Source organism: Calidris pugnax, unplaced genomic scaffold (assembly GCF_001431845.1).
Source record: "Calidris pugnax isolate Ruff unplaced genomic scaffold, ASM143184v1 scaffold60, whole genome shotgun sequence".
Taxonomy (NCBI): Eukaryota; Metazoa; Chordata; class Aves; order Charadriiformes; family Scolopacidae; genus Calidris; species Calidris pugnax.
The window spans coordinates 2165140-2189116 of NW_015090831.1; the positions used below are offsets into that span (position 1 = coordinate 2165140).

The following is a 23977-nucleotide window of genomic DNA, read 5'->3' on the forward strand; positions in this document are numbered from 1 at the left end:
GAAAAGAAAACAGCCATCTCTGGAGGTCGTCTGCTTTACTCTAAGGCCCAGTACTTTGTGTGAGCACATAGTGTTCATGGTAAAGCCAGATAAGTATAGATGCTTTCTGACATCTTACCAGGTCTTAAAAACAACCAGTGAAAATTTGTGTAATCTCTCCATAACCCAGTCTGTTGTTTAGCTATCCCTAGAGGTAGCATATTTCTTTGAATAATATTCTAATTTTTTCCCCTAACCTGTTAAGCTTCTTGGGTTTTGTTTTCTTTTTCTGCTGTGGATATCATGGTCGTGGGACATGAGCATCATATTTGTAACTGCTGTTAATCTATTCTGAAGCCTGAACCCTTTGTCCTTACTCATCTTTTTTTTTTTTCTGTACTCAGCAGCCTATTGCCCTTTAACTTTCCCTGATTAGGGAAATCAGGGTTTTCTTCTGAGCTTTCTTCTAAGCTTAGGTTTTCTTCCAAGCTTTTCTAGGTTTCCTACATCTGTTTATCCAGACATGAACAAAATACACAACCTTAGTCAATATCACTGATGAATAGAATAAATCTTACCATCTTTTCGATATGATGTTCCTGTTACTACAAATTTGAATTAATTTTTCACTTTTTGCATTTAATTCTGTATTAACCCCCTGCTTCAGTTTTGCTGTTAATGGCTTAGTCCTACTTTTTTTTTTTCAAATTTTACCTCTTCTTCCCAGAATGCTTGCAGCCCTTCCCAGGTAACTACAAAATTTTGCAAGTATGTTGTTCATCATCCAAGTAATAAATGGAACATTAAGTAATCCTGCACTGAAAATGCTGTTTATAATACAATGTGGGGGCTAAGATGAGGAAGCTTGTTATAGTTGGAGTCCTGCAAAGCTGTACCTTGATGCAGACCTGACCTTTGGAGATGGAGTCACAGAATGGCTTGTTGTGCTCTGACCCCTTCATTGTCTTTGGGGCCATTTGCTGGTTTTGCTTGGATACATCTGTGTTGGTCTTGTACTGGGGAGACTGAAACTAGACAAATTAAGTCATACCTCTTGTAGCTATTGGGGTTCAGAGAATCACAGAATGGTAGGGGTTGGAAGGGACCTCTGAAGATCATCTAGTCCAACCCACCTGCCAGAGCAGGTCCACCTAGATCAGGTTGTAGAGGAATGTGTCTAGGCGGGTTTTGAATGTCTCCAGAGATGGAGACTCCACCACCTCTCTGAAGGGTTTATGGAGAGAATCTTTAGCGAGGTGAAAGAAAAAAAGACTTGGAGAACATTTACATGGATCTGCACACCTGGGTTGGTGGTGGTGCAGATCTTCAGAGTGGTGTTTTAAAATCACCTGTAATTAAGTGAATAAATATACACATGCATGCTTCTGTGTCCTTCATGGCTGCTAGCTCAACACTTGAAAAAAAAGTATCTTTGATCAAATGGATCTTATTTGAAGTAAGTGTTATTTTGTGAATCGGGTAGACAAGGGAGGAGAGGAAGAAAGGGTAGCTCTACTACAAAACCTTTTCTTTCATGCTCTTTGCTTGGAACATGATCAGCAGGTGTTTGTCTTTTGTGTTAGGGTTTTAGTATACCTGATGTGATCAGGAACACTTTACCTTATCCTCTGCATTGACATCTCCAACTCAGAGATGCTTCTAGATAGTTGGAAAGTAGCAAGGACCATGGCTTACATTTAAAGCAGATATGATGTCTGTGCCTTGGAAAGCTGCAGTCCCATCTGCCCTCTGTCTTCAGGATTTCTGGGATTCCAGGAGCAGAAGTGGTGCAGATAACACATGTTCTTTGAGGTTTTAAGATGATTCTGCTTAAATGGTAAAGCTCTTCCTTATTAGGCCCACGGGAAGTGCATCTCCTGTAGCGTAGCGCTTCTCAGACTCTCCAGGGGTAACTCTTCTCTGTGATGATGGTGTTTGGGAAGAAGAGCTTCTCTGGTTGCCTCTGTGTAATGACTAGCTGAATGTGTGGCCTCAACGTGTATCTGTGTGTGGTACTTTCTTACTTGGAAGCTGTGATGGGATCCAGAGAACAGTTTATAGAGAGTTTTACACCTTTTTCCTTAAATTGAACTCTCCATTGCTAAAACTTGGGACCTCTAACATGGAATCTTCATTAGAATGCAATCTAGAATAATAGAAAGAAAAGCCCCAAAGCCTTGCCATCACACAAATTAAAATTTCTTTTCTTTAATGATTCTCCCCTTTGCCAACTGTGTTCTTGCAGAATGGGTCTTTGCCCTTGGTTTATTCTCAATGCTGTAACTTTGTTGGTTTCTGGGTGGAATAATTTCTGCATTTTCCTCTCGGGGTTATTAACAAAACTCTGCCCTTTTCCATCATCTCTGAGCAGCAGTCATATGTCTACTTTCTGATCTCAGGACTCTCCTGCTCCTGTTGGGGCTTCCTGCTTGCTGTGCTTCGCCTCTGCTGTTGCCTCCTGCTCTCCAAGGCTGTGCCAGGTGAGATGTGCTTGATTTTTCTTTCCCCTTCCAGGAGAGCTCCTCTGGCCCCTTGTGCAGCTGGTGGGAAGAGGTGGCCTTTCTCTGCTCCAGCTGCAACCTTTTTGAAAGGACTTCAGCACTTAATGCAGTGCACCACGGGGAAATCAGGTATGCTCTGTGGGAGTTCAACAGGAAAAAAAAAACAAACAACCTCAGGAATGGAAAGATACACTGCTATAAATTAACAAATATGTTCTGTAGAAGAAGCAGCCTGTAAGTAATAGATTAAAAAGAGGAACTGGATGAAACAGGAGACAACTTCCAAATGAGAAAAGCAGGTGGTTTGTGTTATTTCCTCCATGCTCAGATTTTTATGTTGGTGTCATCATAACAATACATGACAAATGAATATGCTTTTCTCTCAGTGATGTTTAAAGTTTGATTACCTGAATATTTATGTTGTTCAGTGCTTAGAAATAGTTGAAGAGTTTTATTCTTCACTGGATTGTATATAGAGTGATTTTGGAAGTTGAACAGTATATTTCATTGCAGACTATCCTAAAATAAGTTTTTAATTGTTTGGATGTTTTAATGTTACATTTTAAAATGTAAACCTTGAAAATGTAATTATTCTGTTTAAGATGTGAACTCTGTTCTGTTTTCTAGCATTAATTATGGAAGTTTGAAATTCTTGGTTTCATTTAAAAGTAGGGCTTTTTATTTGTATGTGGCTGTTGAAATAAATTACCAGTACAAGAAAACATTCTACTAATAAACGAGGGATGCCTGGAGTTGGCTCTCCTAACTGAGACAATTTAATTCATCCATCATCAGGGATGATGTTTCTTAGCAACACAAAGTATTTTCACCCGGGGCACTTTCACAAACTTTCACATTTTTCTTCAAATGCAGCCTTGGTAGTGTTTTATATGACCTGAAGTTGGTCCATCTGTCCTGAAGCTCCCAATACTTTTCTGTTTCCTCCAATGATCAAATGATCTGATATAAGGGTTTTGTTTTTTTTTTTAATCTTAATAATACACAAGTTGACTAGAGAATCATTTCGCATGTCAGCTTTTTCCAAAGGGTTCTGGGAAATTATTTGTGGCTCTGTATAGCAAAGCTAAAAGTTATTGAAAATGTGTTACAGTTTCATAATAAAACAGATAAAGAAAATATTGGCTTGGGAGCTAACTAAATGCTTTCTGATAGCCATACCCTCAAGGGGGATACTTGGATCATTTGTAATAAAGGGATATCTTTGATATCTTTTGGTGAATTGACTAGTATTCTGTTTAGATCATAATTTATGAAAAAAAAGGCTCGATACACAATGTTACGTTATCAAATTTTTTGGGTGTAAGAATTGCCTTAATGTATGGCCAGTATTTTCATTGTTTATTCTTTTAATGTGGTCTATGAACTCAGTAGAAGCTGTTGCTACATTAAGACTCTACTTTTATTTCTTGCTTTCCGTGTTTTTGACACGTGCGAAGCTGATTTAATCAGCATAGTTACAACCCAGAGTTGCTGGGGAGATTTGGCTTAAGAAACCCTTTGAGGTATATAACAAATGTTATTCAGTACTGAGAGCAAAGGTCTTCCAAATGCGATGAGAAATAATATATTTTCTTGAATTTTTGGTAAATTGCTCCGAAAACTTACGTTATTCTGTTATGTGAATAGTGACTAAGCCTCTGCTTGTATCTTGCTTTGAGAGGAAAAGTTTTAGTGGTTATAGGATGAAAGGTTCTTTATCAGCAGAGTGTAGTGATAAGTGTTTGAAAAATGTGATGAGTTATTTCACAAAGAAGGTGTATAGAAACCTTTTTAAGTAGTGGGAAAACAAATTACAGAAAAAATGGTTTGATTATTCCTCATAGCTAAAAAAGAATCTAGCTCGTGTCATCTTAGCTGTATTTTACTGAGTTTTCATATACACATGTAAAGTCGTCGTGTACACGTGGAGGGGTAATGGTTTTAAACCAAAAGGGGAGATTTAGATGAGATCTCAGGAAGAAATTCTTTGCTGTGAGGGTGGTGAGACACTGAAATAAGTTGTCCAGAGAAATTGTGGCTGCTCCGTCCCTGAAGGTTGGACGGGGCTTTGAGCAGCCTGGTCTGGTGGGAGGTGTCCTTGCCCATGGCAGGGGGTTGGAACTTGATGATCGTTAAGATCCCTTCCAACCTGAACCATTCTATGATTCTGTAATATGCAAAAAATGAATTGGAAGAATTAGTGGGATATTGTTATAAAGGTTTCATTGATGGTGGTTGAGGCTGTATGTGGTGATAATGCATGAGGGGGTATTTAGGGAGTCCCAAGAGTTGCCAGCAAAGTCCATGCTTGCTTTCCCATTTCACTGGGTGCTTTTCTGTAAGGATGACAACTCGCAAGTGATTCCCTGTGATTTCAGGCTTAACAGCCCTGGATTTCTAGTCCTGGAACACTTAATTTTATGTCCAACCTTGAGTGTTGTGTTTAACATCCTTTTTTGCAGTGTAGGCATTTCATACCCCGGTGTTAGTGTCCAGCATCTTGTAAGATCTCCAGGTGTTTCCTTAGAGTCCTCTGGAGAATCACCTCAGTTTGAGAATCACCTCCTTTTATCTAACAGCAAACAGTATCTGAAGTAAGAAGGAAAGAAAATCTTGGGAAAGGGCTTTACTAGCAACAGGGGCTTTAGCCTTTAAAGTATCAAGTGTCAGGTCTTTGAAAACAGCAGCAGTCATGTCTGTCTGATGTTTCTTTACCTGTAAGTTTGAGCCATGGCAGCTTGCAGAAAGGTCAGAGCTCTGTCTTCTCCCCCTCCTGCAAGACTTTGTTGCATGTGGTGACAGGTTATCTGCATTTTCACCTCTGCCTTTGCATCCTGGGATCATCTGGGAAGCTCCAGGATCAGTTGTAGGCTCTTCTGGCTGTATAGAAAATTCATTGCTGACTCACTTAAAAGCTGGCAATATATTTTTCAGAAAGTCAAATTTAAAAGACTTTTAAATATTGAAATCACTTCAAAATTGAGACTTGGTTTTTCCAACTGTAAAATCAGTGTCTAAATTTGCATAACTTACTTGCCTGTGACAATCTTTGTATGCACAACCAGACAAACCTCTTATTTTTAAACCAATATCTTAAGAAATTAGTCTAAAACTCCAGTTTCTAACTTGTTCAAGACACTGGATCTTAAAGCTGTTTAACACACGTTAGCAGTATCCAGTGTCAGATATAAGAACAGATTAATTTTGGGGAAGGCTTTGTTTGGGGTAGAGAAATGAAGAATTCCATAGGATTCACCAGCAAAATCCAGGCCTGTGCTGGGAAGTACTGGAAACAGCACGAGTGGAGATGCATCAGTCCAAGATGGAGAAGAGGAGGGAGGGCTTCTAGTAATTTCCCCTTGCTTGGGTGCTTTTTATATGTAGTGGAATGGTTATTTTGGATAAGCAAATAATGTCACCTAAGTGCTGTGCTAAAGACAAAATTGATTATGAAATGTTACTTTTAAATCACAGCCTCTCCAGCCCCACTTCAGTCTTTCTCTTACTCCTCCTCCCTCTTTTTCAGCTGGGGCTTCTGCCCATATTCTGTGCAATTTCCTGCCACTTCAGTCCTTCTTTTACCCTTCCTCCCTCTTTTTTCAGCCGGGGCTTCTGCCCATATTCTGTGCAATTTCCTGTGGTTAAATATAAAAGTATGAAGAACTGATGAAAATTATCTTTTTTGAAGGTGGTAAAAGGTCTGGAGTAAGTCTAATAAATAGGTAGGAACAAATTGTAATGAGGAGCACGCAATAGTGTCAGAACTGTTGTAAATCTTCAAAAACTACTTTTCATCTTCACCCATCCATGATTCAGATAAAGAACGTTCACTTTATGGCCTGCAGCACAATACAAGTTGTACTTTGCTGGCTTTTGGTTAAAGCGATGAACATATTATTTGGATTTTAGGAAAGACGATTTGAAAACGTACTATATTTAGGACTTAGTCTTGAAGTTATAAGAATAACTAGTGGTTTTTGCTTTTTGTTTTTGCTTTTAATGTTCATGTGCAAGGAATGACGTGATCAGAGTTGTCACTGGGAACATTTAGTTTTTTATGCAAAATATTTTTGGGCAGCTCTTATTTGGAAGAACGTGGGATGGAATAGAAAAGAACTAGTCTAAGAAATTACCATTTTTGTTAAAAGGTCACAAGTTATAATTATTTGGATGCTATTTCTGCTGTTAGTCCCTGGAAAAAATGGAAAAGGTGAGTGCAGACCAGCATTTCTCAAGGTGGTGGTTTGGCTTTGAGGTTCTTATTGTTTAATGTAGCTGTGTTCTTTTGAGGACTCGGGAACCAAATGATTTTATTCTAATTAGAACTTGGAGACAAATTTATGAATGAGAAGTCAGATGTCTTCCTGTACACATAGTCCTTCTTTTACCTGTTGTGTTTGTGTGTAAGTCATGGTGTGGGAGCAAATGGATGTGGTTCCATCCAGTCTGTCTCTAGTACCCTGAGCTATTCCATGTTGTCAATAGAAATCATAAATTCTCTATGTTACCGACCTTTGGTTCCAGCCAAGGAGTAGTACCTGAAAGTCTTCTGGGATATTGGATATTTAATTGCTATACATCTCTTCAAGGCTTCATTCTGAGCATGTCTATCTCTCTCTGTCCCTCACTCATGAGAAGATCTACTGAAATGTCCTCTTCCAAGCAGGTTGTTCTGCTGAGCCTGTTATGGGGAGTAATAGATGTGGGAGAGGTTGAGCCTCAATGATGTTTGTTTTGTGTGGTGGAGGAGGACCCTACTTCTGATGAAGGTGGTCCTTCCGTTGTGGAATGAAAGACATAAATGTTTCATGATGTCTCAGGCCTTAGCTGTTAGTGCCTGAGGTCAGAAGTGTTACTGGGTCCTTCCATCCCAATCACTCGAGAGATGTGGATAGAAGACACCCTTCAGAACTTGCTCTCACAAGATTGTAAGCTCAAATTTGGAATAGTAGTGGTCATCAACTGTGGCTGCCTACAGATAATATGGGCTCTAGCTATGTCCCTCATTTCCAAGCATTTCATCGCATATAAGGTCAGAGGGTGAAATTTTTTTATATTTTCAGCTTCCTAGTGTGAGCCTTCAATCCTGCCCTCCCTCTCCCAAACTTTTAATCCCCTAATAACCACTTTTCCATATACTTTTATGAAACTTGATTACAGTGTTTCCTAACTTCTGTTTTCATCAGTTAACTCTCATCAGTCAGGGAAGTCAAGCGTTGATTCAGTGATATCTTTGTATTGACAAAATATAAGGATACTTATTTCCATGTTAAAGTGCTTTCCAAACTCTGGAAGTTTCCTGTATTTCCTTGGCAATTTATTTTTGGGTCTGTACCCTTTAATAAGACTGTGATGTTTCTGTCCCCTACCCCCTGAATCTTTTCTCTGGAAATGCCACGTGTTCTCCTTTATTTTGAGAGCTGGCAGTTATTATGCCTTATTCAAAGGAAGCAATTTTATACTTAACACAGTCTCAAAATGTAAAAACAAAACATTGATCTGTTTGCCCCAAATTTTACTGAAATGGCTTTTGATTGAGGGGGAAGAAGAAAATATCTATTACCTTCAGATCATTCAGGAATTTAAGTAAAACTACTATGTTTTGGTAACTTTTGGAAGCTTTATGTAAACTTCTAAAGCCTGTTGGCTTCTTTTAGTCATCTTTAAATTTAAGTTTAGTTTATTTGCAGGGATTTCTGTAGCCTGTGGGATTTACAAGCTTGCTTTTCCAGTGCTTGGCAGTGTAGCATCAGGTAGCATAATGTGACTTAACTGATCTGATTTGAGATGAATTTAACCCACACCTTTTCTCCTTCCTATAAATAATGTATATATATTTCTTTAATCTGTCAGTATTGCTGTTTTGTAATGGACTGATACAACTAACTTCCTCGATGTAGACCGAACCCTGGCTTAAACACATTTTTAGAGCATTGTGTGGAAACGGCAAAGGCTTAGATGCTGCAGTAGGAGTTTTGGGGTTAGATTTCACATTCTAGAAGAGTACTAAGAGTCTTGAGGAGAAGACTGTCTCTCTCTCCATGGGACAGCTAGCATAACTGTGGCTTGTGGTAAAAATAAATAACACAAGTCAGGCAGCTGGCACTCCCCACCTACCTTTTCCCATCCATACTGTGTGGTTTAGTGTTTGGGGTTTGTTTTTTTTCATTCAGGGCAGGCTACAGCAGAGCTCCTTTGATGAATTGCAGTTTGTCTCCTGAGCATGATACTTTGAGAATAAGAGCAATGACTGAGCCGTTTGGTGGCTTCTTTCTGATTCAAGAAGGAAGCCTTCCATTATAAATGAGTTTCAAAGACGTTGGTATATATTTATGAAAAACAAAATATAAAGCATTCTGAAATAGGTACGATGGAATCCCTGTTACACAAACAAAAAAAGCAAGAATTGAAGTAGTTCTGTATTGAGTGTTAATGATCTGTATTTCATATGAAAGGTTGACCTTTGCAGGGCCTTTTCTTCTGAAGTAAAGAACAGGCTGATCTCTTTCTCCCACAGCTGGAAGGGCAGGGGGAGATTGGGTTGATCTTCTATTTTGCAGCGAGGCTATCAGAGGGAATGAGAGGGCCAGTTGCTGAGATTGCGAAGGACTGTGCGGCCCCAGGCATCTTTAACTATGTGCGAAGACTGATTCTGTTTAATGCAAAAAAAAAAACCAAACAAAAAAACAACAAAAAAAAAACAAAAACCCCATGAAATGCCTAAGTTTAGACCTGATTCAGGTCAGGGAAAATGGGATCTTTCCTATCAACTTAAAATGGATCTGCGGGACTTTCATATGATGGTTCATATAAATCAAAGTGAATGGGCGTTAGATTACACATTCATCATTGTGATTATCACTTGAACTGCTTTAGTATGTGTAACCTGGTGAGCATTTGCCAGTATTGTTTTTAACTACAAAGATATTAGAACACTATCTTATGAATTTTATTTAATTTATTGCAGTGGTCTAAAGCTCTACAACTTGAAGAGTGTACACGTTCTGTGTGGGGATCTGTGGGTTTTTTTTTCCTGCATCTAGGGGTGTAGTTACTCAGATATAAAGCATTCTGTTTATGGCATTAAGAATCTATTTAAAATCCTATTTTTAATCCAATATAAATCTACTTAAATTTTGTTATGATAGATATTGAAATGCTTTCTTGTGCACAAAAATGTTCTGCCCACCCAATTGTGCAACTTCAGTTTAGAGCCAGTTTTCTGTTTCCAGCCTCTTAATTGTTCTGTAGTCTGTGGTGCACAAAGAATTAAATGTGTCCAGTCCTCAAGATTTGGTTAATCTCATTATGCTCTTGGAGATGATGTATAGTTTAGGTTTTGGGGTGTGGGGGTGGGACTTTGGCCTGTTCGTGGTTGTTTTAAAGATTGAATTATCTTGCCTCTGTTAACAAAACTTTCCCGAAGAAGCCTCAAGAATATTTTATAGGATCCAAATAAGAGACTGAGGCATTGTCTTGAAGCATTTAAAATAATTTTAAGCTCTGTTGAAGGGATATATTTGGTCTGATGGGCAGGGGTCACTCGTCAGAACTGAAAGATCTAGAGAAGCCTGGTGATTTAAGCTATGGTCAAGGATTTAGTGGAGGTGCTGCAGAAAGTGTGAAGCATTGGGAAGAGGTTGAAAACATTGTGTGTGTTTGTGGGCCAGCTCTTTTCCCTTTGCCTGTTGGAGCTGCTGAATGGGTGAAAAAATCTGAGAGTATGTGGAGAGAATGTATGGAGTGTACAGTCGTGTGTGAAGTTGGTGTCTGGTGGGATGGGATCATGATATTAGTGTTCCCTGTCCTTGTGCAATGGCCTGCAGGTCTGTCAAGGTTGCCCACCTGAAAGACTGGTGTTGGGATATACACTCAAATATATTAATATTTTATATTTCATTTTACCAGTCTTTTATGCATAAGTAGTTCCCTCTCCTGGACCAATTGGACCGGGACCTAACAAAGCCTCGTAAGTGTAGAATTACTGTTTTTTTCTTTCCATTTGTGTTTTAAATTAGACCAGTCACTAGTTTTATCAGATTCTTGTGCTCTCTCTGAGCAGATTCCTCTGCTCTCCCTGCTCTTGCATTACTGTGGGCTCTGGATCTGTGCTTGATTTAAAGTCAATAAAAATACCTATTGAGAGCTTCTGTTGGTGTTGAAAGTCTCTAATAACTCAGGGTATTTTTTTGACACATGAGCTTGGGAAAGCTGATCCTAAATGTGACTGTGATTTTTTTCAGAAGGGGAAAAAATGCACATATTTTCATTGTTAGTGAAAACTGGAAGAGAACCTCAAAGAGGAACACTGAGGGGCATCCTCTGTAGGTTGTCCACAGCGTATTTGGTCAAGAAAAGAAGCAGTTTAAGGAATGTGACGTGTGGTTCTTGATGCAGAAAAAAGCTTCCGTGTGCCTAATATATTGGAAAACATTTGTTCAAGAGCACGTCTTCCTTGTGCAAAATTTGCCCCTGCAGTATTATTAAGGTCAGTATCTGTGTAGGTTATCTCATACATACTGAATGTGATGCCCGAGGTCAGCTTTGGCTTGTAAATACAACTTTAGGGAATGTTTTGTCCTGTTTTGTGCTGTTAAAAAGGATCTATATAAGTTGTTTGTTTAGAAACTTACTTACTCCTGTTCTTCCTGGACTTGTCTTCATTTCCTGATTAGAAAATAACAGTTGTAAATGAAACATTGTGTCCTGCTTAACAAGTAAAGTTTGTGGACATAATTCTTATGTGTATACATACGGCCATTGACTGATTCTCTTTTAAGTGAATTGATATTAATTTTAAGGTAAATATTTACTGTTCTGGATGTTGAGGCAGACTTTTCTATTCTTTGCTAAACGTTGGTGTGAAAAAAAATGTTGTCGATTTATGAGAATAAAATGTTGTGTTGCTAATTGAGGAGTATTAGAGCAAGTCTGTGATTCAGGGAGGAATGATCAAAATGCTGTCTCATAAAAATAAAAATCAAATAAACTCAGCTTCTGGATCAAGTGGGCAAGTTCACGTGTTCCTGTAGTTCTTCGAACACCCTGGCTTGGATCTTTACTACTGAGAAGGTCTCTGCACTTCATCAAGTGTTGGCAAGTTCACCGAGAACCAGGATTTTTCTTCTGTATTATTTCTCAATAGCTTTTTCATTAATCCTTCAGAAGTACTGGGCTGCTTAATGGAGTTGGAATAAAAAATAATGCATTTTCAGAAAGCCTTTCGGTGTGGCATGTTTGCTCTCTGCGTTTCACTTAAGCGCTAATCAATTAACTGCTTGGGATTCCAGTCACTTCTCAGGTTAGGGCTCGGGCGATACGTGGAGGGATGATGTACTCTGTAAATTAGGTGTGAAACGGTTGGAGAAAAGCACAAGCTGGTGCTGCTCGGAGCCAAGTCGGGTTTGGCCAGCCTTTGTTTGAGCTTGTGTGTGGTACTTTGTGTCTGGCAGGGCTGAGATGCCGAGCTGGAGTTGAACTGGGCTGGTAGAAAACTGCTCAGATGGTTGTTTCCTACTTGTATTTTTGTATCCGTATCAGGGGTATCCTGTTCCTGCCACTCTGGGTGATGAAGAGGTGACTTGATCTTGCTGCCCCTTTGTGATGCTAAGCCTTATTTGATGAATATTGCTGGTTCTGTGAGTGGAAAAGTCTTTAGCTCAGTGCTGTAGATGGTGAGGGGATGGGGGCTGTGGGGCTGGTTGGATGCTCACGCTGAGATGCACACCCAGAGGAGGTGAACACCCCAGGAAACAGCAGACTCCTGAGGCTTCTGCCCACCCCATCGACAGCACCCCGCTGTTCATCGGGGTGAAAGGAGAAAGGAAGCAGGTTGTTGGGGACCCCACTTCTCATCTTTAGCTTTTCTTAAAACATTATCAACTCTTAGTGGTTGCTACTTTCAAATTTATACATTCAGCTCATGTTTTGCTGTAATTTTCTTGATGCCTTTAATAGAGGGGGGGTGTGTGTGATTACTTTTTAAGTATTGCTTGATTGTCCTGGCTTGATTTTTTTCCTGGAATGAAGGGGGTTTTAATGCTTAAACTTGTAAAATTATCAGTTGGTAGTAGCGTGCCACAAGTTACCAAGTGCTATGGTTTTGCTTATAAATAGGACCAGAGAGTATTTCAACAAAAACTTGTTAGTGATTACCTTTAAGGATTTTGCCTAAAAGTTAAAGGCTACGGTTTGTGATGCTACATACATTGTGAAGAAAACTTCACTAGTGTTTCTTGTGTGTCATACAATTTTAAAATCAGATTTATATGACAGTGTTGTAGCTCAGAGTGACTGGAAGTGATGTTCAGTATGGTCTGTGATGGAACAATGTAATTCATTGTTTATTGAAAGGAATCCACTTATCTGTTACGCAAACAGTGAAAAAAGAGAGCAAGTCATCAGAAGCAAAGGTGTAGCTGCCTCCTTTCTTCCAGTAAAGAATTCCCAGCTCCTGAAAAGCCAGTTTTGGCAGATAGTAGACTCCAGGAATGGAGAGCTGGGGACACAGTCTCAACTTTAAGGTATTTCCACAAAGTTCTTTTCCCCACTCTGAAATCATTGTATGAACGTGAGGGCTAAGATACATTCACTGAATTCAGCAACCTGTAAGTTGTGCTCAAGCTGTCGGCTTTACAGAGTTTCTAATGCTCTGTCTGAGGGTGAGGTTGCTGTTATCATTATTTTTCTTTAAATTTTATGAGCTTTTTTATATGATGATGTTCCTGTCATGCTTTTGGCTATGAATCAGCAAAGCATTTCTGTGCATGCTTTTAATTGAAGCGTGGAGTTGTCTCGCTGTGCAAATGTTGAAGTCAGTGAGACTATTAATTAAAATTAAGTATCTGCATAAGTGCTTTTTCTAAAAATAAGTTCCTTCATAACAGCTTTGGGCCATATTTTGGGAGGAGGGGTTTATTTTTTTTCATACTTGGAAAATAGGTATATGATTCTCTCTGAATTGTATGATGGTAAAATGTAGAAGCTGTAGCAGACAGCAGAATGTGAACTCAGAGTGTGAACTCTGCCTCATAAGATGCTGCCTAAGCTGCTATTTATTTATATTTAAATAGAAAATAAAACTATTATGGTCTTGGTATTGCAAAGAGGGTGGTGTCAAGGAAAACTTAAGAAGTTTGTGCTTAAGTGGCCCTGTACTAGAAGCACAGAAGTTACAGGAAGGAGTCAGTTCATCGTTTTCCTTACTGAGAGAGAGCCTGGTTACAACTCTGATTTCCTCTGATTTCATTTAGTTAAGGCAGTGCTGCTCAGTGTGAGGCTTCTCAGCTAGTTGTGGTGTGTGTCAATTATATTTTCTATCTGTAGTCAAAAGCATTGTAAGTGGGAATACTCAGCTGTGGGTTTTTCTCCTCTACGTATTTGAGAATTTACAGTACAAATTATCTGGTTTATTAATTTTCACAGTACCTTGGTGAAATAGTGTACTGCTGTCTCCTGAGTCTGGCTCTTTACCGTACTCACTTTATCACACTAGCCTGTTACCTTTTTTTTCTTTCAGATTTCTTTTAAAAATAGACTTCTTTTTACAAATCTCAGTACTCCCCACCTGCAGCAAACCAATAAATTAATAGCAGAGGGAAGAAATCACTGGAAACACGGAAAAGAGGAAGGTGTTTCAGGCTGCTGGAACTGTCAGATTTCTGTTTGAACCTCTACCATCTCTTGCAGCTCTGGTTTTTAAGATCTTTCAGACCTGACTTTTTCCAGGTATGTATATAAAAAAGCACTGACCCGTGCTTTTCTGCAGGAAATAAGAGATGTTGCTGCACGTGATGGGAGCTGGGAAGAAGCACCATGTGCCTGAGGTCATGCAGATACTTGAAGTCAGATGCAGAATGAGAGTGCAGGTGTTTTCTGACCAGGAGATGATACTTCTGAGGTGCTTCAGGGAGGGCCCTGTGTGTTGATATCCCCAAGCTGTTGGGTTTTTACTGCCGCAGTTCTCAGTCTTTATCATGTTCATTTATCATTTATTCTTCTATTAGTAGTAGAAACTGAGAATCATGCTTGCATGTGAACACCGGTCAGATTCTTGCTGAAAATCACGTGGTTTATTCTAAAAGTGGGGCTCAGAAGGTTCCTACTTTTAAGTCAATGATTAATATTGGGGGGGAGGGAGTTGCATTTGTTTAGTGTTGGTGCTAAAAGTTTCTGTAAAGCGCTGTCAAGTGAGCACAAAGCAAAATTTACATTGTTTGGGGGAAAAAAAAAACCCAACAATGTTGCCATCTTTACTATAAGCACGTCAGTTGCTCTTTATTGCTTTTTAAATTTGATTTCATTGTAGTGTGGCGAGCTTTTCAATAAACATAGTGGTTTCATTTATATACCACTAGAATTATTGTTAATGCACGGTTTCATACCGCGAATTACGTATGTAATATTGTGTCCAGTGGGATCCTGTATCACCAAATTTGCATAGTTATAGTGCTGGTGACATCGTATCTCATACAAAGAACCTGGGGACCTGATACAATATCAGTAAAACTGTCTCATAGGTATGATTCAACCAGTTTTATTAGCAACATATGGGGTATGAAGGAGCCACAGAGGGTAGTTTCGAGTGTAAGGGTGCTGGCCTATCTTTTTCAGCCTGTAATTATATCAGTCCTCTTCTATGGCATTATTTGTTGCTGCTCTGGGATTGCTGAAAAATAACTACTAATATGGTGACACAAAGGATCAGAATAAATTATAATTGTTGACTTTACAAGAAATTCATTGGCAAAAAGGCTTACTAGCCTAAGCTCGGGTGTCATTTCTGGTTCAGCCGGAGCTAAGCCCCGGATACCAAATAATATCTTTTTGAAAGTCTTAGGGTTTTCCGGGGACCATATCCTGTTGTATTGGATGGTTTTGTGATCTGACAGATACGAGGAAGAAACTTCTTTTGGCTGCATTTTAGTTTTTAATCTTCAGTTGGGAGAGTGCGTTTCGTTTAATTGATACTAGGATATTGAACTCTTGTTCCCCAAATGGAACACATTGTAATTAGTAATCTTCAAGCAGAGTTCGTAATTTAAATGTTTTGACATTAAAACCTAGCAAAAATATAACTAGAAGATTAGTAGTAGTGCTCTGTTTAGTTATGTCTTAAAATCATGATATATTAAAAAAAATAATTCTACATATTGTTAAAAAGAAAAAAAAAGATAAAAGTTTTGGAGGTTTAATGTTTCTGTGTTGTACTAATTGGCTACTGAAGAGCCAAAGTATATAAATAGCTATTGGAGAAAAGTACTTTATGGCTGCTTCCCTGATAACTTTTTTAAAATGCTTGTGTTTTTAAAAACATGGGGCTGAGCAATGTCTCTTTGCAGAAATTAGGACAGTTACGTGGACCTTATTCAGAATTACTTGTGAATTCTTTCATTATGGATTGAGGTTTATCACTGGCAAAACTAGAGCCTGGGGGACAAAACTGGTGATGATGAGCGGGAGATCTGTGAAGAAGGGTCATCTGGGCAGATGTGCCTCTGCAGTGCTGGGACCTCTGAGCTGCTTCTGAGACCTTCATGAGACCTCTGATGTGGAAGCATCTTTTTATCCATTTTATTTCCATTCCATTTCCATTGTTTCAGTGTAGATCCATCCTACACTCATAGAAATTTGATCTGGGAGGGATCCTGGGAATTGCTCATCACTTGTATTCAGGTAGGATGAGACTTGTCTGAACCATTCCTGACTTATTAATTATTTTTTATGTATATTTAAGATTCTGTGAACTTTATAGGGAATGTAATTTGGAATTGAATTGCTAAACATCTTTCCTAGGGTTCAAGCTCTCAATCAGAAGTGGCACTTCAGTTGAAGATACATTGAAATTCTAGTACTTGCTTACAACACCTTCCAGAGATTAGTGTTAGCTGCTCAGATTTTTTTCAAGTGTATACTCTACAAGCCATTAATAAAAATACTGAAACATAATGGACTGAGGGCAGATTCCTGCCTCTTCCCAGAGTTCTGCCATTTTCGTAGCAAAGTGCTGGTAGTTACACTTGCTGTTTTGTATCCTGTTCTCCTGCATCTTAGTGGTATAACCTAGATCATATTTCTTCTTGTTTATTTTCTAAAATCTTGTGTGAAAAGGTCTTGCTGAGGTCAAGGTCCGTTTCTTGTCAAAGGAGGAAATTAAGATTAGTTTGATGTGACCTTCTCCCCCCTCACAAATCTTGACTGGTCAGTCATCTAGGTGTGTACAAATAGATAATTTAATCTCTTTTTTTGGTACCCTGTTGGTATGGAAGTAAGGATTATTTGTCTGTAATTCTTGTTTCTCCTTTTTCTTCTCTTTTGGGCTAAGTTTTGTTTGTGTTAGCACCTGATGTCTCGGGGAGCTTTTCTGACTTCCATGAGCTGATTCAGGAGATATTTCAACTAGTTCCCTTAGCATTCAATGTTAAAAGACATCAGACTTTACCTGTTTGAATTTGTTTCAAAAAATATCCTTTTATCCTCTTCCTACCCCATCTCTTCGAAAGCTTGGATTGGAAGCTCGTACAAAATCATTGCTCTTGATGATCTTACGTCCTTCTGTGAAGACTGAAGTGGAAAAGCATTAAACCTTCAATTTTGAGAAATAAGTAGAAAAATGTGTCATCTCACTTGCAGTCAAGAAGTGGACAGAAATAAACTTTTAGGTGCATAAACATCACCATCTTCTGATCTTTGTATCTAATGCAGCTTATCCTCCGACTCCAAGGCAACCAGCTACGGGGTGAAATGGTCATTTTCAGTGTCCCATAAAAACAGTCAGCTCTTCCATATATACATCATTAAGCATAAACTAGTACTGTTTTAATCTTTTTTTTGGCTTTTTCATGAAATTTTGCTTTTTGTACACTTCATTATAGTGTTTTCTCCTTTCCCATATAATTTTTTTTGTTTGGAGTAGAAAGCTCACACACTGCTAAAAAAGGCAAAGGAGTGATATCTGAAATTAACTATTAAATAAAAAAAAATATATAAACAGATCTGGCCATCACATCATAGGGACTTTAGAAAACTCTCTTAGGAGCCTCTAGAACCACTCATGTGAATTGTTGCATATCTTGTAAATGTGTTTATTTCAAAGTACTGGAAGACTTCCAAAAGGTCTCTATATTTAAAAGGACAAAAAGGATGCTGTGGTGGGTTTAGCCCAGGACAAAATAAATAAAGGTTAACTTGGACTTCCAAGTGAAGGCTTAAAAGCTAAAAAAAAATTATATAATTAATGCTGGTCACTATGGTTTTGTGATAGGAGGCTTTGTGGGACAAAGCTGATGTATTTTTTTAATAGGATTGTGTGTCTGGCCTATATTGCTATATAAAACTAATTTCTTTTAAGGCATTAAATCATTACAACACAAAATTTTGATATAAAAGCCTGGATTATGTGTAGCTGAGACACAGAAAAGATTAAAAATGTCCTGTTGCTTAAAGTGTAACTTCTAACAGGATGAGAAAGACCTATGTTTAGTGAGTCTCCCATGTGCTCCTGGCCCAGTTTACACGTAATCAGCAGTTTTGGTGATTTAAATCTGCTATATTTTTCAGATGGTGCAAAGAATAGTGGAGAGAGAGAGAGAGATCCCCAGGCAGTCATAACGTTCAGCCATCAAAATAGAGTAAAACTGTAGTTGGTACAGCAAAGGTAGGTTGGCAAACCCCAGTTTGGGAATATGGGCATGATACGAGGAGAGACAGGGAGAGCTGGGACAGTTTATGCTCCAGATGAGAAGATTCAGGGGCACCAACTGAAATGCAGGAAATTCTGTTTAAACACAAGAAGTTGGTTTTCACTGAGAGTGGTCAAATAATGGAACAAGTGCCAGAGAGTGTGTGGGGTCTCCATCCGTGGAGATACTCAGAACTTGATGGGATCTTGGGGAACCTGCTGTGGTTGACCCTGATTTGAGCAGAGGGTTTGGACTAGTCAATCTCTGGAGGTCCCTTCCAACCTCATCCATCCCTCATTCTGTGACCTGGGGAAGGACTTGGAGCTGTGATTATCTGTGGTGATTATAATGCTGTAGCAAAAGGGCTAGTGCAGTTTGTGCATGTAAAAGAAAGAGACCATGAAGTAGACAAACATGTAAAATCTTAACATTAATTTACATAGCCCTGAAAGACTGATATTAATGTATTGTCTTGAATTCTAATGGGATGGGGTGTTTTCCTGACATGCTTAGGATGATAATGGTGACTATCTGCTGTAGAGAGGACCTTTAAGGGCAGGTCAGGTTGATGGTATCTTGAGGGAGAGGAGGCCAGGCCCACCTGGCTCCTCTACTATAGGATTTGACCAAGTGTGAAGTAAACAAACCTACCTACTCTTGATGGTCAATGGGCATAGGTGATTGTGGACTCTCTTGTCTTTTGCCTTCAGCTCAAGTGTAGTCTTCTTGTCACAGACATTTCCAGTCCAGTTCTGGGCTCCCTGGTTCAAGAAGGACAGGGAACTGCTGGAGAGGGTACAGCAAAGGGCTATCAACACAATGGCAAAAGGGCTAGTGCAGTTTGAACATATAAAAGAAAAAGACTATAAAGTAGACAAACATGTAAAATCCTAATATTAATTTACATAGCCCTGCAAGACTGACATTAATATATTGTCTTGAATTGTGGTGGGATGGGGTGTTTTCCTGACATGCTTAGGATGATAATGGTGACTATCTGCTGTAGAGAGGACCTTTAAGGGCAGGTCAGGTTGATGGTATCTTGAGGGAGAGGAGGCCAGGCCCACCTGGCTCCTCTACTATAGGATTTGACCAAGTGTGAAGTAAACAAACCTACCTACTCTTGATGGTCAATGGGCATAGGTGATTGTGGACTCTCTTGTCTTTTGCCTTCAGCTCAAGTGTAGTCTTCTTGTCACAGACATTTCCAGTCCAGTTCTGGGCTCCCTGGTTCAAGAAGGACAGGGAACTGCTGGAGAGGGTACAGCAAAGGGCTATCAACACAATTAGGGGACTAGAACATCTCTTATGAGGAAACTGTGAAGTAAATGAGCCTACCTACTCTTCATGGTCAATGGGCATTGGTGATTGTGGACTCTCCTGTCTTTTGCATTCAGCTTAAGTGTAGCCTTTTTGTCACAGACATTTCCAGTCCAATTCTGGGCTCCCTGGTTCAAGAAGGACGACTGCTGTAGACAGGACCTTTAACGGCAGGTCAGGTTGATGGTGTCTTGGGGAAGAGGAGGCCAGGCCCACCTGGCTCCTCTACAGCAAAAGGGCTAGTGCAGTTTGTGCATGTAAAAGAAAGAGACCATGAAGTAGACAAACATGTAAAATCTTAACATTAATTTACATAGCCCTGAAAGACTGATATTAATGTATTGTCTTGAATTCTAATGGGATGGGGTGTTTTCCTGACATGCTTAGGATGATAATGGTGACTATCTGCTGTAGAGAGGACCTTTAAGGGCAGGTCAGGTTGATGGTATCTTGAGGGAGAGGAGGCCAGGCCCACCTGGCTCCTCTACTATAGGATTTGACCAAGTGTGAAGTAAACAAACCTACCTACTCTTGATGGTCAATGGGCATAGGTGATTGTGGACTCTCTTGTCTTTTGCCTTCAGCTCAAGTGTAGTCTTCTTGTCACAGACATTTCCAGTCCAGTTCTGGGCTCCCTGGTTCAAGAAGGACAGGGAACTGCTGGAGAGGGTACAGCAAAGGGCTATCAAGGCGATTAGGGGACTAGAACATCTCTTATGAGGAAAGGCTGAAGGACTTGGGTCTTTTTAGTCTGGAGAAGACTGAGGGGGGATCTGATCAACATCTATAAATGCTTAAAGGGTGGGTGTAGGAGGATGGGGCCAAGTCTTTTTTCAGTGGTGCCCAGTGACAGGACAAGAGGTAACGGAAAGTTCCATCTAAACATGAGGAGGAACTTCTTTCCTGTGAGGGTGGCAGAACCCTGGAAGAGGCTGCCCAGAGAGGTGGTGGAGTCTCCTTCTCTGGAGACGTTCAAAACCTGTCTGGATGGGTTCCTGTCCAACCTGTTCCGGGTGACCCTGCTTTGACAGGGGGATTGGAGTAGATGATCCTCAGAGGTCCTTTCAAATGCCATATCATTCTGTGAATCTGTGATTACTAGACTAAGGAAAGCATTTGGGATAAACATTTGGGTGATGTAGTATTGGGTAGTATTTTGAAGTTTTTTAGCCTAAAATGGTTGCGAAGTTAGACCAGATGAGCTCATGTACTTTTTTTCTTTTCTTCCTTCAACTCTGTTCAGATTTAAGAATGCTATTACAATTGGGAAAACAGCACTTTATCATCTCTCTTGTTGGACTGAAGCAGATAGAATGGATGGGGGAAAAGTACTGCTCACCACTGAGATCCATAGACAAGATGCCCAGAAGGCTTTGTTGAAGACATCTAAAGCATCACAGCTTTACACCTGGTATTTTACTGCTCCCAGTTTTGGATGCAGGTAGTGATACTTCTAATAAAGATGATGTGTTTCTGAGGGGAAAAAGGGAAGCTGTGTATTTATTCCACTATTTGACAGGCAGAAGACACAAGACACAGGAGTTAAGTGGCTCATGGCCAAGAACTCAATGTAGAGTCAGGCTGCAGAGCTCCCTGCTCTTGCAGTGTGTTGTGTCTCCTTCAACACAATTAGGGGACTAGAACATCTCTTATGAGGAAAGGCTGAAGGACTTGGGTCTTTTTGGTCTGGAGAAGACTGAAGGGGGGATCTTATCAATGCTTATAAATACTTAAAGCGTGGGTGGCAGGAGGATGGGGCCAGTCTTCTTTCAGTGGTGCCCAGGGACAGGACAAGAGGGAATGGGCACAAACTTGAACATAGAAAGTTCCATCTAAACATGAGGAGGAACTTCTTTCCTGTGAGGGTGGCAGAACCCTGGAAGAGGCTGCCCAGAGAGGTGGTGGAGTCTCCTTCTTTGGAGACGTTCAAAACCTGTCTGGATGGGTTCCTGTCCAACCTGTTCCGGGTGACCCTGCTTTGACAGGGGGATTGGAGTAGATGATCCTCAGAGGTCCTTTCAAACGCCATATCATTCTGTGAATCTGTGATTACTAGACTAAGGAAAGCATTTGGGATAAACATTTGGGTGATGTAGTATTGGGTAGTATTTTGAAGTTTTTTAGCCTAAAATGGTTGCGAAGTTAGACCAGATGAGCTCATGTACTTTTTTTCTTTTCTTCCTTCAACTCTGTTCAGATTTAAGAATGCTATTACAATTGGGAAAACAGCACTTTATCATCTCTCTTGTTGGACTGAAGCAGATAGAATGGATGGGGGAAAAGTACTGCTCACCACTGAGATCCATAGACAAGATGCCCAGAAGGCTTTGTTGAAGACATCTAAAGCATCACAGCTTTACACCTGGTATTTTACTGCTCCCAGTTTTGGATGCAGGTAGTGATACTTCTAATAAAGATGATGTGTTTCTGAGGTGAAAAAGGGAAGCTGTGTATTTATTCCAATATTTGACAGGCAGAAAACACAAGACACAGAAGTTAAGTGGCTCATGGCCAATAACTCAATGTGGAGTCAGGCTGCAGAGGTCCCTGCTCTTGCAGTGTGTTGTGTCTCCTTGTGGGTCACTGTCCATGCAGGTTATCATCAATTCCAGAGCAAATTCACTAGTTCATCTTCATCCTATGTTTTGTGAGATGATACACTAGTTTCTAAAGGTGCTACCTTTCAGAAGATCAGTAATGGATCAAGTTGAACAACTTTTTTTGTCTCTCCATGTGATGCTTCTTTGATGAGACGGTGGGGACTACAGTAAAGACTTCAGTGTGTGCTATCTGGAGACTGCCCTTCTGCTTGGTTGTGTGGTGGCACTAACTGGCCCCGTAAAGAAAAGGAGACTTGCCTATTGTGCCCAGCTAGATGGGTACAGAGTTCTTGGTGTTCAGTAGATATCTACTAACAATTTTTACTGTAGTTACCCCTAAAACAAGGGTAGAGTTCACACCATGCTTCCTAAGCGTGTGATACATCTGATGAGGTTACAGGTTTTGGGAATCAAAGGAATTTTTCCTTGGAGGCAAGATTAGCACCATGCTTGCCCACTTCTGTTTCTCCTTTTTAATCAAAACCTGGATTCCCATGGTTTCACCAGAGGTGGGAAATGTTAAGATCAGGAATGAGGTATTTCTGTTAACAATTGCGCTGCGCTTGTAATTCAAGTAGCCTGGATTCATTTGACTCTACGAGAGATTTGGGGGGGGTGTCTATAGTGAAATTGTAAGATACAACCAAAATTTGTGCCCAGCTGGATGGGTACAGAGTTTTTGGTGGTTAGTAGATATCTACTAACAATTTTTACTGTAGTTACCCCTAAAACAAGGGTAGAGTTCACACCATGCTTCCTAAGCGTGTGATACATCTGATGAGGTTACAGGTTTTGGGAATCAAAGGAATTTTTCCTTGGAGGCAAGATTAGCACCATGCTTGCCCACTTCTGTTTCTCCTTTTTAATCAAAACCTGGATTCCCATGGTTTCACCAGAGGTGGGAAATGTTAAGATCAGGAATGAGGTATTTCTGTTAACAATTGCGCTGCGCTTGTAATTCAAGTAGCCTTGACTTCTCTTTTTCTCCTTTTTAATCAAAACCTGGATTCCCATGGTTTCACCAGAGGTGGGAAATGTTAAGATCAGGAATGAGGTATTTCTGTTAACAATTGCGCTGCGCTTGTAATTCAAGTAGCCTGGATTCATTTGACTCTACGAGAGATTTGGGGGGGGTGTCTATAGTGAAATTGTAAGATACAACCAAAAATATTTGGCTGTTCAGAGAGGTGTTCCCTGTTTACCACCCACCCTCTTCCCCCAAACAGTGAAAATGTGTGGAATTCCACTGTTCAAACTATTAGTAGTCAACAGAGAAGTGAAACTTACTTTATACTTTGGTGGGGAAAACTAGTTTCCCTCTCAAGAAGAATTAATGAATTTGTTGTATCTTCAAATGTAAATGGTGCTTATTTGTGCACTGTAAACAAAATGAAAATCTTACCATGATTTTAAAGAAGGGACCCCCAGTTCCCAATGTCTCTAACATGTAAATCAGCTGGGATTGACTTTGGGAAGGGAAAGCTTCGTGCTTCTCTGCAATAAAACTGCTCTAAGCCTGGACCGTTCAAGGCAACAAGCTGGTGTGACACAGGGTATGTCAGTGCCATTCCCTCCTCTTCCCCCTTCCTTTTCCAGTAACTTGAGAACTTGTACTAAATCTGACAGAAGAGTGATAAGCTTAAAGGTCTTAAGCTCCGATGTGTTAAATTAAAATATGTGCTCAAGTAATGAAAAGACAATATTACGGGCTGCAATGAGGGAAGGGCTGCAGTGTAAGCTCTTAGGAGGCAGCAGAGAATTCAAGTATTTCTCACATTGTCTTGCTTATATTGACACATATTTCTTCTGGTGTCCTAACTGATTTGTTGATATGACTCTCTGAGACGAAACTGTGCTGTAATTGTACATCTTAAAAGCATTTTCTGGAGGTCTCCAT

The 23977-nt window shown here is 39.9% G+C and overlaps 1 protein-coding gene across 5 annotated transcripts in view; it reads left to right on the top strand.

Moving 5' to 3' along the window:
* The first annotated feature begins 2376 nt into the window (after positions 1-2376).
* Positions 2377-23977, top strand: part of GTDC1 (glycosyltransferase like domain containing 1) — a 212511-nt gene continuing 190910 nt past the window's right edge. For 3 of the 5 annotated variants that reach the window (XM_014941198.1, XM_014941203.1, XM_014941201.1), the window contains exon 1: positions 2377-2459. The gene's annotated coding sequence lies outside the window, so the exon portion shown is untranslated. Of the gene's footprint in view, positions 2460-2500; positions 2610-21681; positions 21876-23977 lie in introns of those variants that run through there. The other 2 variants (XM_014941199.1, XM_014941200.1) reach the window with 2 other exon arrangements.